A 14,057-nucleotide genomic window follows, 5' to 3' on the forward strand; every position below is an offset into this window, starting at 1 on the left:
CTGAGTAGGGGCATTGCAGTGACTATTCAATCAACATGTCAATTCAATAGTTCCAATGAAAACCAATACTTGAGCAGGGGCATTGCAGTGACTAAGGTCTACCACGACTCCCTTAACATTTGCAAATCATAAAGATTCAATTTAGAAGCTAGAGGTGGCATTTTAATCAGTAAGGAGAGAGAAGATTTCATAGCAGAGGACCAAACTTTGAATAGAGAGCTTGCTAAGCCTATGAAAGTATTTACATTTCATAAAATAAATGGATAGACCAAATCTAAAACATGACCAAAAAAGAAGCCCCTAAATGAATCTATAGATTTAATCTACACATACCTAATAGCCCTAATTAATAATGATGTTCCAAGTATATCCAACTTTAAGGCAGAGGTATGAGAGGCCAAATTTGAACAATGACCAAGAGGAGAAACAATTTTATGAAGGTATTCTTCCTTTTTGAACATGATCTTCGTTGCCTACATGTTCAATATTCCTAAGAGGAGCTACCAAATTATGTGACTAGCAATTTTCATCTACTTCTTTTATTTCATTAGAATTAGTAAACATACTAGATGTTGTAAGAAGGTCGGTTGTGAGGTTTTATAGTAGACTACGGAGTTCCATTGATGATTGTAGTCTGGATAGCTATGTCATACTCTGCACTAGACAAAGTACCTTCAGGCATCCCTAGAAGACTCTCTAGTCCTAAGCCATGGTCTCCTGGAGCTTCAACAATTGGACAATTAGTAAGGTAATTGGAGTCAAATTTTTTGCAAGGAGGATCATGTTATTTACACTCTTGTAAGTGAGTCGATGGATCAAGACCCTTCTTTTGATAGGATATGTTTGATGTACCCCCCTTGTACATTTTGGCAACATTTATTCCTACTATTATGATTGTAGGACTTTATTTCTTTGATCAGAGTGTGGCATCCCAAATGGCCCAATAGAAAGAATTCAATCTAAAAAATCCATTAGGTAACCATTATGAGATACTTTTGCTAGGATTCATGGTGGGTTCTATCAATAACTCTGTTAAGACTTAAGAACTGATGTCAGCATTTTTCTATGTAAGTAGAATCCTAACTATTGCTACTATAAATGAACTAACTAGCCTTTACATTCCTTCTTTCAAGTGTTGCTATGTGGATTGATTGGTATTCCACCTTCAACTGGTGTTTTTCCATAATCTCCTATGCACATTAAAAGTCTTGCAGTATTGAAATGGTAGGTGATTTTAACTTCCACACAAGTTAAATTTTTGGAGTGAACAAACTCTTTGCATTAAGTAATGAAGAATTGATCCTTTCTCAAGAAAAGAATGAAGAGGCATTGTTGTGTTAAGTCTTTTACAATTCTATTTATAGTGTCTCATTTTGACCTATTCATGTATATGATTTGGGAAAAAATGGTACAAAGTGCAAAGAGAAGCATTGAATAACAAGCTAGTACAACAAAGATTTATGGTAATATGCAGGAGGTGTTCATCCTAATAGAGCAGAATAGGCTTGTACATGTAATCAGTTAAATCTTTGATCTATTATTTTAACTTGATTTTGGTGGGATAGCTAGAATTTAATGTTACATCTTAATTGTAAAACTTATTTTTCATGTAGACCTAAAATGATTTCCATGAACTTAAGGATCTAAAAAAGTTAGTCCTCAAGAGTACATGAAATGAAATGAATGGAAATGCTTTTGATCATGAAAAACATATTGAGGCATGTCTTCCAATGAGAGTGAAAGAACAATGGCTAAGCAATTTAATGCAGTCTATTCTTATGGTTAGATCTTTGGGATTGATGCCTATCATTAAAATCTTATAGGGTTACTTTTCCTACATGGCAATAGAGAGCTTACTGGGAAATCAATTTTGGGAAAGGCTTCTTTTTCTTTTTGTCACCTCAACTCACAGATTCAAGTAGGTTCCAAATTTTTGTGAGCAATCTTTTTTATAGATGTATGGACTCATATTAAGCTTTGGACACTGCTCTCATTTTGTGTGAACCCTTACTTTATCCAATACAATTTGAATTTTTTTTTTTCAAGGAGTACCCTATGAGGCATAGAATGGAGTAGAATTTCAATTAAGCAAACAATGGTATATGTTGTTGAAATATGCCTATGAATTTATGTTCTGTGCAAGTATATCATTTTTGTATTTACTTATTTATTCAATCAATTTTTACTATTTTCTTAAAAGAAAATTAACCAGAGACCTAAGTTTATACTCCAATCTATATGTAGGGTTCTAAAGGATGTGCATGCATCATTTGTGGAAACAGTGCCCTTTAAGATCATTGCTCTTTTTACCATATTTCAATTCATTTATCTACTGGCATGTTTTGGAGTTACATGGATACCAATAGAAGGAATTATTTTCCCCATCCCTTTCTTCTTGTTAATACCACTAAGACAGTACTTGCTTCCTAAGATATTTGAAGAAAATTATATATTTGAGTTGGATGCAGCTTGGTATGAAGAGAGTGCGGCATTCCCTCATTGAGATTTGAGCCTCTCTATTTGGGTAAAGACCTTTCTCAAACAGCCATACTTTTTGAATCCTAGAGTGTTCATATGTTATTTTTTGTTTGAAACTGACATTGTGTAAGATTCATCAGCAATATGGATTCGATTTAGTTCAAGCTATGCTTTTCTTTTTGTTTAGAGGGCAAGCAACTTAGCAATTTTTTGTAGGAATTTTAGTGGTTATGCTTAGATACTCAACAAACTTGAGCTTATGTATTGATTCCTAAACCATGAGTTTTACATGCAAAAATTGAAAAATTAGGTAATGTTCCAGTTCTCAAGAGGCCCCTAGCTTCACATTGGGAATATTTGCTAATTTGTATTTGCTAATTTTTACTCTAATGTAACAGTGTTAAATGCTCCCAGACTCCAAAATAGATTTTATTAAGCTAGCTTACTTTTCTTGTTTTTGTGGCCAAGCAAGTTATTCATCAAAATACTAGTGGTTATGCTAGGTACGTTGACTTTTACCGAGCTTGGGCTTTGTCTAATTCTTGATCCACGTGTTCTAAAAGTTGAAAATGAATTTTTTTGTTTTTTTGTGTGTTCTCAATAGGCCTATATTTTTTAAGAAAAGTTTGAAGATAGCAATGTAAAACTTTTCCAACTATAGAAGTGATTTGATTAAGGTTGTCTTCCTTTTTTATTTCAGTGACCAAGCAAACTATTCTTTAGAATGTTTGGTCATGTTATTTATGTTGGCACTTAATAAGTTTGGGCTTTATGTCTGGACTCTGAATCCTAAATCATGAGTTTTACAAGTTCAAAATAAAAGCTTTGATATTTCTTGGGTTTTCTAAGTCCTTTACACTGGTGAGATTCAAAACCAAAAACATGCCACAAGGAAGACAAAAACAAATATGGGCAACAAATTTGCACATACCTATGAGTCTAGCCTGAGTAAAATGCATGTGAAGTGAAATCAAATAATGGGTATGAGAATATTGAGGAAGAACTCACAACAACCTATATATAACACCCTTGGGTAAGAATCATAAGTAGCAACCAGCTATGTGGCAGGGTGCACTTTCACTTATAAGTGCCTCTGTGGCTCAGTGAGTCCCGACTTCAGAAACCCTCTGTGGCTCAATGAGTCCTTTAAAATAATTGTGAGCTAAACTTGGCTCAAAAGCCATGGTTACAATATGCACAAAAATGTGCATGTGAATGGTGAAAAGAGAGAAAGAATGGAGATATAATCATTGAAAGAAGCTCATGTTGTACAAGAAACAATTTGTCCATTTTTTTTGGGACCACAATTTGGTTAGTTGGGGATGTTTTATGGTGTCATTAATAGCAGCACATAGTTGAATTGTAACTTCCACACTAGAACCTCCCCAACTAAACAAAATGTGCTCGTAGTCTCAGTCGCCCACCATCTTCACCAATGGCTACTGCTTCTTCCACTCCAAACCAGAATCATAATAAAAAAATCTAGATTTATAGAAAATAATGGGAGCCCACTCACCACTCCATTGCTATGCAGCCGATGAATTCCCCCACCCCATTGCCATACATAGTTCATTCACACTACGGAATGCCAAAGAGAATGATCTTTTTTCTAGCTGAGAGAGTGAACAAATACTTTCTATAGATTACCCTCTTTATTGAAGTAAGCAAGGGTTCAATCCAAAATCTTATCACCAATAGAAATTAGAGCCATTGTAGGATTTGATCTCTTCTACAACATAATATAATTCATACACTTTTTTCTTATTTTGTTATGACCCCAAGTTGGTCGAAATTTCAACCAACTCAAGCATAAAACCCTCATTTTCAACCAACACAAGATGAAAACAATAGAAGAGATGAAATCATAACTTTGGTTAAAAATTTTGGTAGAAAAAAAAGTGCAAATGTACTAGTGATAGTTATCATAATTGTCTAATTCAAAAGTTGTCAATCTTCCAACTAGAGCATCCAACCCTATTTTATTATTTGGATCACATCTCATTTCTTGAATAGTAGATACTCTAATTGCATAAATAGAAATAAGAGTTCTAAGAACTTTACTTACAATAGTTTCCTCCATGATGTCTCCTTCAGATGCTTTGATTGCACTTACATTGGCCTTGATCCTTTCCACATATTTTTCAATGTTTTCATCTTCTCTCATTTTCATTTGATCAAATTGTCCTCTAAGGCTTTCTGCTTTGGCTCTTCTTACATTGTCATATCCTCCATAGATATCTTTAAATTTTTTCTACATTTCAAAAGTAGTTTTTCAATCTTTTACCTCATCAAATTTAGCATAACTAAGAGCAGATGCAATATCAATCGTCATGATATTATGATTCTTCTTTTTAGTAATGTCTTCAACTGATAATGTTCTAGTGGGAGTCTTATATTCAACATCAAGATACTTGCAACCTAAATCACTGATGGTAGCCAAATGTAATCTCATAAGTCCTTGCCATGCTACAAAATTGTCTCTGTTCAGCTTGGGAATCTCTTTTTTTTAAGACAACCTGATCTTTAGCTTAGGCCCTTGAAACCTTCTCTACAATCACCAAAAGATCTAATACCAATTGTTGGAAATGTAAAAGGAGTAACTAAGAGGGGAGGGTGAATCAATTACTAAAAAAATAAATCCCATATCACTTAGATGTCAGTACAAAATGAAAACAGATAATGAATACTGCTAAAACTCGATAAACACACAAAATGTTGTAACTTAGTAATAGCTAGATTAGCTCGATAAATGATTAACACACAAATCATTAGATGTTATTTGTGATTACCATTGCTTTAACTTAGTTTCAAACACATAAAGAAAATAGCATGAACACATTTGACACCAGGATTTAATGTGGAAACCCAACTTGGGAAAAACCACCAATAGCAAGTAGTTACCAATTTTCACTCTTCTGAAGTGAGCCTTGTTAGGAGCCAACCCTATGAAAAGTAAAAAAACACACTTTTAGGTGTCACCATGTTAAAGGATTTAATCACCCTATTAGGAGTGTCATGGTTAGAGGTCTTGAGAACAATTCAATGGAATCGCCACCTTGTTAGAGGATTTGCAAATAGTTGTTAAGCCAACTCTGTTTGGAGATTTAGATCACTACTACAATGGTTAGAGAGTAACAATGAGATGACCTAATTTGAATGCAATTAATTTTCTGATTTCAAATATCTATTTTGGCTTTTACTTGATCCGTCCTAATCGAATATGGCTTTGCTACACCACAAGGATATTTTGCATATCCTTCAAATTTTCTTCCTCTACTCATCAATATATCTTTAATCACATCATCACAATTCACACATTCACTTCCACACTTTGAAATCACAACTTGACCTTATACCTATATCTTCCACTTTTTCAAGTTGGCTCAAATACAACTTAGAATAATCAATATTTATCACCTTAGTCGGCTGGAATCAATAGATGAATCAATTAAGCTTAATACAACAAAGTAAAAAAATCATGTGTTAGCTAACCTAGCTCGGTAGAAACTAAATCTAAAATTATTTCCTTTGTTAACCAATAGAAGCTTGGCTAACGCTACAAACTTATGAAAATCCTTTAGCAACCGAGTGAGCTCGGTGAGCACTAGTTCCATCCAACTTTTCCTTCGTTACTCGAGTGAGCTCAGTTAACACTTGCTTTCTGCAACTAGGCAAAATAGGAATGCTTGGTAGACACTAAGAAATTTCTTCATTGCCTAAGTGAGCTTAGCATATACTGACTAATAATGATATGACATTTGTGTAACATCAAAGAAAACACACAATTAGCCAATTGTATCTAGCAATCATAACATTTTTAGATATGTTTATAGAACTTGTGTTATCACAGAATATAACAACGGATTTAGTAATCTCTTCCTCCATTCCTTCCAACAACTTTTTGATCCACACAATATTAGATCAATTAACTATTGTATCTACATATTCAACTTCTTCTATCTGCTCAACCTCTTCATTCATCACTTGAATCTAGTGTTCATTATCCAAAGAATCCTTTACTAATTTAGGCTCAAATTCACATAGTAGGCATGTATCACTCCTCATTTTTTTTCTTGGCATAACTTATGAATATTTATCTCCAACAATTTGATCTAGTGCATGGTTTCTTCTCACATATTTTTTTAATGTAGGCTCAGGTCTTCTTACTTCTTCTTTAGGTTCATCTTGTAGATTAGCTTCAAGTAGCACTTCTTTTATCTCAGCTTGTTCTTCTTATTGTTTTGTAATTGCTTGTTGATGCTTGGCATGTTCTTCTTCATTCTTGGCACCAATTGCCTAATGCTTGACATGTAGTTTCTATAACTTAGCATTCACGGTTATTGTTGCTCGATAGCTTTCTTCTCAAGTTCAGGTGAAGTGTTGGGCTCTCCTTCATCAATGTATGTGAAACTTCTATAATCTTTAGGTTTTATCTTACATTAAATTTCATTATTTTCTACATATTAATAAATTCTAACATTTTCACTTTCCAAAACTTTGTTAGTATTGGAATTGAAACACTTATATTATTTTCTCTTGGAGGGATATGTTAAGAATATAGCTTCATCATTCTTTGCATCAAGTTTTCCATGTCTATTTCCTTTTAGTATATAATATTTGATTTGAAAAGCTTTGAAATATTTCACATTAGGTGCATATCCATACCATAACTCAAAAGGTGTAACATGTGTACCTTTCTTGACTTGTATTCTATTCAATATATAAAATATTGTACTTACATCTTCTCTCCAACACTTAGATGCAACATTCTACTCCATCAATGTCTTAGAATAGTCCATGGTTTATTTGTTCCTCCTTTTAGCTATACCATTAGGTGGAGGGGTCATTGGTTCAAACATATGTCTCTTAATTTCTCTATCATTGCAGAATATGTTGAACTCCTCATATATGAATTTGCCCCCTCTATCATATCTCAGACACTTTAAGCTTTTACCTATTTCCTTTTCAATTATTGTCGAATACCACTTAAATATTTAAAATGCATCATATTTTTCTTTAAGAAACATCATATTCATGATTCTAGAGTAGTCATCAACAAATATAATAAAATATTTGTCACCACACTAGCCTTGCACTCCAATAGGTCTACAAAGGTCGATATGAGCCAACTCTAAAATAACATTAGAAGTATAGGTCTTGATCTTGAAACTAGACTTTGTCATTTTTCCCAATTGGCATTGTTTATATATCACATTATTAGGTTTCTTCAATCTTGATAATCCTCTTACTCTATTCATTTTACTAATATTTACCAAATTATCAAAGTTTACATGATATAGTCTTTTATGCCATAACTATATATCATCACATTGTGAAAATAAGCATGTATCATCAAATAGGTTTAGATAGAATAAGTTACCTCTTGTTTGGTCTCCACTTCCAATCAATTCTCTAGAGTCATTGTAGATCTCAGCTTTTCTTGTGATGTAAATCAACATTGTAGTCTGGACTGTTCAATTGCACCACACTCAAAAAGTGTAGTTAAGTTCTTCAACCCAATAAGAATTATCACATTTGATCTTATTAGTCAATCTTATTGATCATTTACCTATCACAAGACATGGTGTGTCCTTACTAAATTTAACAAAGCTTCCTTTATAATATTCTAAAGTTTCAAACTTTCTTTTATCACCAATCATGTGATGTGAGAAACTACTATTAATTATCCATCTATCACCTTTACTCACATATGAAATAAGTGAAATTTTCTCATCTTCATCATAATCATCTTCCATTGCAACATAAACAACTTCTTCATCATGACTATAAAAATCACTATCAATGTCTTCTTAAGAAATGTAACAGGACTTCTTACCTTTTCCTTTGTAGTCTTTGTATTCTTTGTTGTCTCTTCCATCTCTTCTTAATTTGAAATTTTTTCTTTCCTTTCATCCTTGTCATCCTTGTTATGACATCTTGTAGCAATATAACCAACTTTATTTCATGAAAAATACATTATACGAAGTTTACCTTTGAATTTTATATTGCCTCTTGGTAACCTTTTAGTCATTAATGCTTCAAGATCCTCAAGATCATCATCATAAGATTCACTCTCACTATCCTCATACTTTCTTTTCTTATTCTTAGACTTATGCAAAACCAATTGTGACTTAAAATAATATTCAATGGAAAGGGTCGTAAAATTATCAAAATTTGACAATTTAGAAGTAGTAAGTCTAGCAACCAGACTATCCAAGGTTAAATTATTACCAGAAGTGCATCTCAGTTCTTGTATTGTAGAAATTGTAATAGCACAAAGAGGAAGTAAGGTTCTCAGTACCTTTTTGATCACACTCTCATCACTAATCTTTCCTTCAGATCCTCTAATAGCATTCATAACTTCTTTGATTCTTCTAACATATTGAGAAATGTTCTCACCTTCTACCATCTTCATGTTATCAAACTTTCTTCTCAAGATTTCTAACTTGGATCTTAGTACATTCTTGTCTCCTACATTTATCTTTGTCAAGTTTTCCCACATATTCTTTATAGTGTTTTAGTCCCTTATGTCATAAAATTATGAGAGCCTTAGGGTATATGCAATCTCCAACATTGTATGATTATGTTCTTGTTTCTCCTTTAGCTGCTAGGATATCATACATGTTGATACTACTATGTATCCATGATCCAAGTAGTACATTGTTGAATCTCATATTCCAAAAATGTGTAGCTTCATCAAAAAATTTCATGCAAGGAAATTCTCCTTGTTGAACTTGGGTACCTCCTTTCTATACATCTTAATCTTTAGCTTTAAGTCCCTTCAAACTTTCTTCACAAGAACCACATGCTATAATACCAATTGTTAGAATGATTTAGAATAATTAAGAGGGGAGGTGAATTATTTATCCTCAGGTCTAGATATACCAATTCAACTTTTTAATACTTCAAACAACTTAGATATTTTCTTTAAATAGCTTGGTCTCTATAGAAACTTATCAATAACATAAACTTGCAATCCACTATCCCAATTATAATTAACTTGTAGAATGTAAAACATTAAATAGTGAAATATCTCAAACATCATACACACAAGTATGCCACAAATATTTAATGTGAAAACCCAATTTGGAAAAAAAGTATCAATAACATATCACCAATTTTTTACTCTTCTAAAGTGAGCTTTTTTAGGAGCCAACCCTATTAAAGGTTACAATACACACTATTAGGTGTGACCCTATTGAAGGATTTAATCACCCTATTAGGAGTTGAATTGTTAGAGAACTTAAGAACATTCCATTAGAATGTCACCTTGATTAAAGGATTTACAAATGACTATTAGGTCAACCTTGATTAAAGGATTTTAACTAATATAATTGTTAGAAACTAAAAGCATGTTGAGATGATAAATACATCTCATCTACTAATTCATTGAGTGGACTCTATTTGTGTCTCTACCATTGTCTCTCATCTTCCTAGAAAATCCTTCAAGCAATCATTCTTCACCTCTACATTGCTCCTTCTTTACAACATAACCATAATAGAAACAAAGAAACAATAGCAAATGCAGGAACAAAATATGGACTTCTTATTTTCACCACAAATGCAGGATTACAAAATTCACAAGTACAATATGCTAACCCACATGGGCACCTTCATTATAGTAACCTGCAAGACAAGCTGTGAACTATCACCTAGAGATGTCTTAGACATTATTTAGGCCTTTCTTGAATAGGCAATTTTATGCCACCCAGGAAGGTTTTAGATGCTTAAACTTAATACATAGGGCTAACAAACCCTTACAATACATATAGATTGAGTTAAATACATTTTTGACAAATTATTTTAGAAATTTTGGTAGCCCAACTTCCAAAGGCCATAACTCTTGAACCGTTGCGCTGATTGGATATTATAACCACTTTTTAGAAATGTCAGCTCCTAATCTATAGGCTATTATAAATCCATCTAGTGATTGATTGTCCTCATTGGGGGCAATCCATCAAGTGCATTATCTGATACAATATCAAAAACTCTCCCAACATATCTACAACTTTTGCAGATACCTCCTCTACTTCTTCTCTACTATCTTTTGGAATTATAGCAAAACACATATGCTCATGCTTCATACCTTTGAGAAACTCTTTTCCACCAAAAAAATATATGTTGGCAGTACTACATACCTTTTCTTCTTTATCCTTCAATGGTTTCAACTTATGTTTCACTCCATCCTTGGTCAAAGTGTAGGTATTTACTCGCCCATCATGTACACCATGCTTGTCAAACTGCCATGGCCTACCTAGCAACATATGGCATATGTCCATAGGTATGATATCACATAATACCTCATCTTGGTAGCTTCCAATCTTGAACTTCACAGAGTACTGCTCATTGATCATGACCTTTTGGTCATCTTACACCCAAGCAATACGGTATGGATGTGGGTGTTACTGTCTCTTCAACTTCAACTTGGTGACCATCATTTTTGAGACCAAATTTTTAGTACTTCCACCATCAATTATCACATCACAAAAATTATCTTCACATCTACACCTTGTATGAAACAAGCTCCTTCTTTGATCTAGTTCATTCTCACCATTCTATAAGATTCTTCTATTAACTAGGACTTCTTCTCCTTTAGCATCTTTAGAATGTGATGATCTAGCATCTTCATCAACATGTGCAACTCTAGCTTGACCTTTTGTTCATCAATCTATCCTTTCTTGGTGCTTAGTACATTCAAAAGCTCTATTCCCTTCTTCTCTGTAGTAAAAGCATGTCCCACAGAAGCCTCCTCTTCCAAATCCTTGTCCTCTACCTCTTCCTCTCTTATCTCTATTGTTCTAATCATGGAAATGATTGGAATTATTTCCCCTCTAGTTCTAACTACTACTTCCAACCTCATCCTTGTTCTTCTTATCATCATTATGACCTCCATAAGATCGTCTTCCCAAATCTTCCACCATGACCTCTTCTGCTATTCTTGTTGTCAAACTTCTTGCTCATTTTTTGTCAGGCCTCACGCTGACCTGTCATAGCATGGATATTTTATTTATATTTTGATATTCAAGATCTTGATATGTTGATAGTTATTTGGGACCTAATGGACAGTGGATCATTTTATTTACACATTTTGAACTTTAGTAGTGTTTAACATTATTATATGCACTTAGAACCTATTATTATGTAAGAAATGTTTGAAAAACATATGGATGTAATTTTATGACTTCATACTATTAGATTTTTTATGTGATACTAAACATTAATTTAATTATGGATAGATGTTAATTTGATTATGATGCTTTATGAGATGAATGAACATGATATGCAGAGAAGTGGTTATGATGATCTATGATACAAAGAGAAATGATAATTTGATTTTGATGTTCATTCAAAATGCAGATAGATGTTAATCTGATGGCTTACGATATGAAAATTTGATATTCTAACATCTTGAATGATTTAAATGGGAATAAATAGGAAAGGAAAATTTACTTGAATTATGGTTATTACTATATGCATCTACATTATATATGTTATATGACTCCTTGGACTACTAATGCTCGAGTTTATTGTGTAGGAAGTGGAACCATGGAAATTCTTGGGGGAAATAAGTTCCAAACCCACTCAACACAGTTAACCAAGGCAAATCTTTGAAAGATTCAAAAGTCTCGTTGTGAAAGTATTTTTCTTTGTAATTGTATGGTTACTTGCTTGGGGATATGTTTAATCATAGCCTAGATGCATTAAGGGTATGTCAAGGAAAAGGTAATGTATTCGTATGTGTCACTTGACACTTTTATAGTCTATGTGTTGATGACATGTCACCTAGAGTGTTGGTCACAAGGTCACTTAGTCTTGGTCCTCTTCCTTCCTTTCAATTAATGCTTAAGTACACCCATTTGGGAGAAAGTGTTAGGATGGGTCACCATCATGTTGAAATTCGAATTCAAACTTGATAGGGAGTTTAGGGGGTCTAAATGGGATCCTAAAGTGTTATTTTATTGTTATAAAGCCACCCAAATGGTAGTATAGCATGTTAGGGGCCTAAATTAAATTATTTTAATGTTTTCCTAGCTTTGGGAACCCCTTAAACAAATCCAACTTGAACCAATTCGAAATTGGAGTTTTTCCATGATAGAACCCTCACAACCCCAATTGGTCAACCTTCTTATTTTGGAGGAGCAATAATGTAAGATATGGAGGCTAGATTTTCTTACAAAAAAAAAGGGTTAGTGGAGAGTCTTTTAGAGGGGGAGTGACAAGTTAGTGGGTTGTTCACCCACTCTCTAACTTTAGAGACAGCTAAGTTTTGGAGGGAGATTAAGGGAGATCTACTACAACCATCCTTACCCTAGCTTGGACCAAGGTTCATGACCCAAACATGTTCTTTTATTTATTTTTTAGCATGGATAAGAGAATCTACAAGTGTGATGAGTTATCAATGGAGTATGTTTTGCATTGTGAATCTTGAGTTATGAGCTTTGTCATTGTGTTGTGGAAAGGTGAATGTGTCTTGTGCTCTTGGAGATTTTTCCTTGGTTTTTCTTTGCTTGTTCTTCATTTGTTTTTTTTTTTTGTTGTTGTTGTTGTTTCTTGTTTGAATTTAACTTTTGATTGTGATTATGGGTGTGAAGGCTTCACTCACCCTTGGGAGGGAAGAGAATCCTTGGGTGAAGGGCATAAGTTGGGCTTGACATTGCAGTTGAGAAAGATTACCTTATGATGAGGGTTTTTTATTTTCATGTAGTATGGGCTCCATTATGGCCATGAATCTTGTTGTTTTGGGAGGTACAAGGAGGTTTTGGTGAATGAGGAGGAGAATTTTTTTTTTGAATGCCTTGAGAGGCAAATCCAATGGCAATATGTTATTTATGTTATGGTGGCCTTGAGAGGCAAAATGCATTGGCAATATGTTATTTATGTTGTTATAAATTTCTCCTCTTTGAAGAGCCCACCTTCACCCAACATTTTATGATTCCAATGAAGAATCATTGTGCAAGCCATGGGAGGGTGTTGATTTTGTTTATGTTGTGTTTTCATGCAAGGCTTTGTGAAGTATGTGTGCAACCTATTTGGATCTTGTTTTCCCTGCTCGGTGGATGGCTTCATAGAAGCCTAGGTTGGGAGGTGAGCCTCCATGGTTCCTATTTTGTGTGTGCTATGTGCAAGTTTTTGTGAAGATGCATGCCAAAAAGTATTAGGGTTTCACCCTTGATAAGGTGGAGAAGATCCAAATGTGTAAAGAAAGCTCAATGTTCATGTTTTATCAATGTTATAGTCTCTTGTGTTGTCTCAAGGTGATGTAAGAGATTGTGCTATTGTTACCCTATGAAGATGTAGAGGAAAGGATTTGTGAATGTTGCACATATATGTTCCTTGTAAAAATATGATCATTTGAAGTTTTATGCATTATGAAAGTATTAGTATGAGTTGTAGATATATTGGTACCATAGTTACCATTCAAAATTGTGGAAGGAGAGTTTGAAGGTTGTAAGCTTATTTTATTTTCAATTGTAATGAAATTTTGTATATTAAATTTCATGTGTTACGAAATAAGTTTGTATTTGAATCCTCTCTTTTGATGTATTTGTAGACATGCATTTAGTAAACGGAGTTGATAA

General features: G+C 33.5%; 1 pseudogene; it reads left to right on the forward strand.

Moving 5' to 3' along the window:
- The first annotated feature begins 593 nt into the window (after positions 1–593).
- Positions 594–14,057, forward strand: part of LOC149573175 (boron transporter 4-like) — a 32,221-nt pseudogene continuing 18,757 nt past the window's right edge.

This window comes from Cupressus sempervirens, chromosome 2, assembly GCF_028749045.1.
Source record: "Cupressus sempervirens isolate cs-2001-9-10 chromosome 2, ASM2874904v1, whole genome shotgun sequence".
NCBI lineage: Eukaryota > Viridiplantae > Streptophyta > Pinopsida > Cupressales > Cupressaceae > Cupressus > Cupressus sempervirens.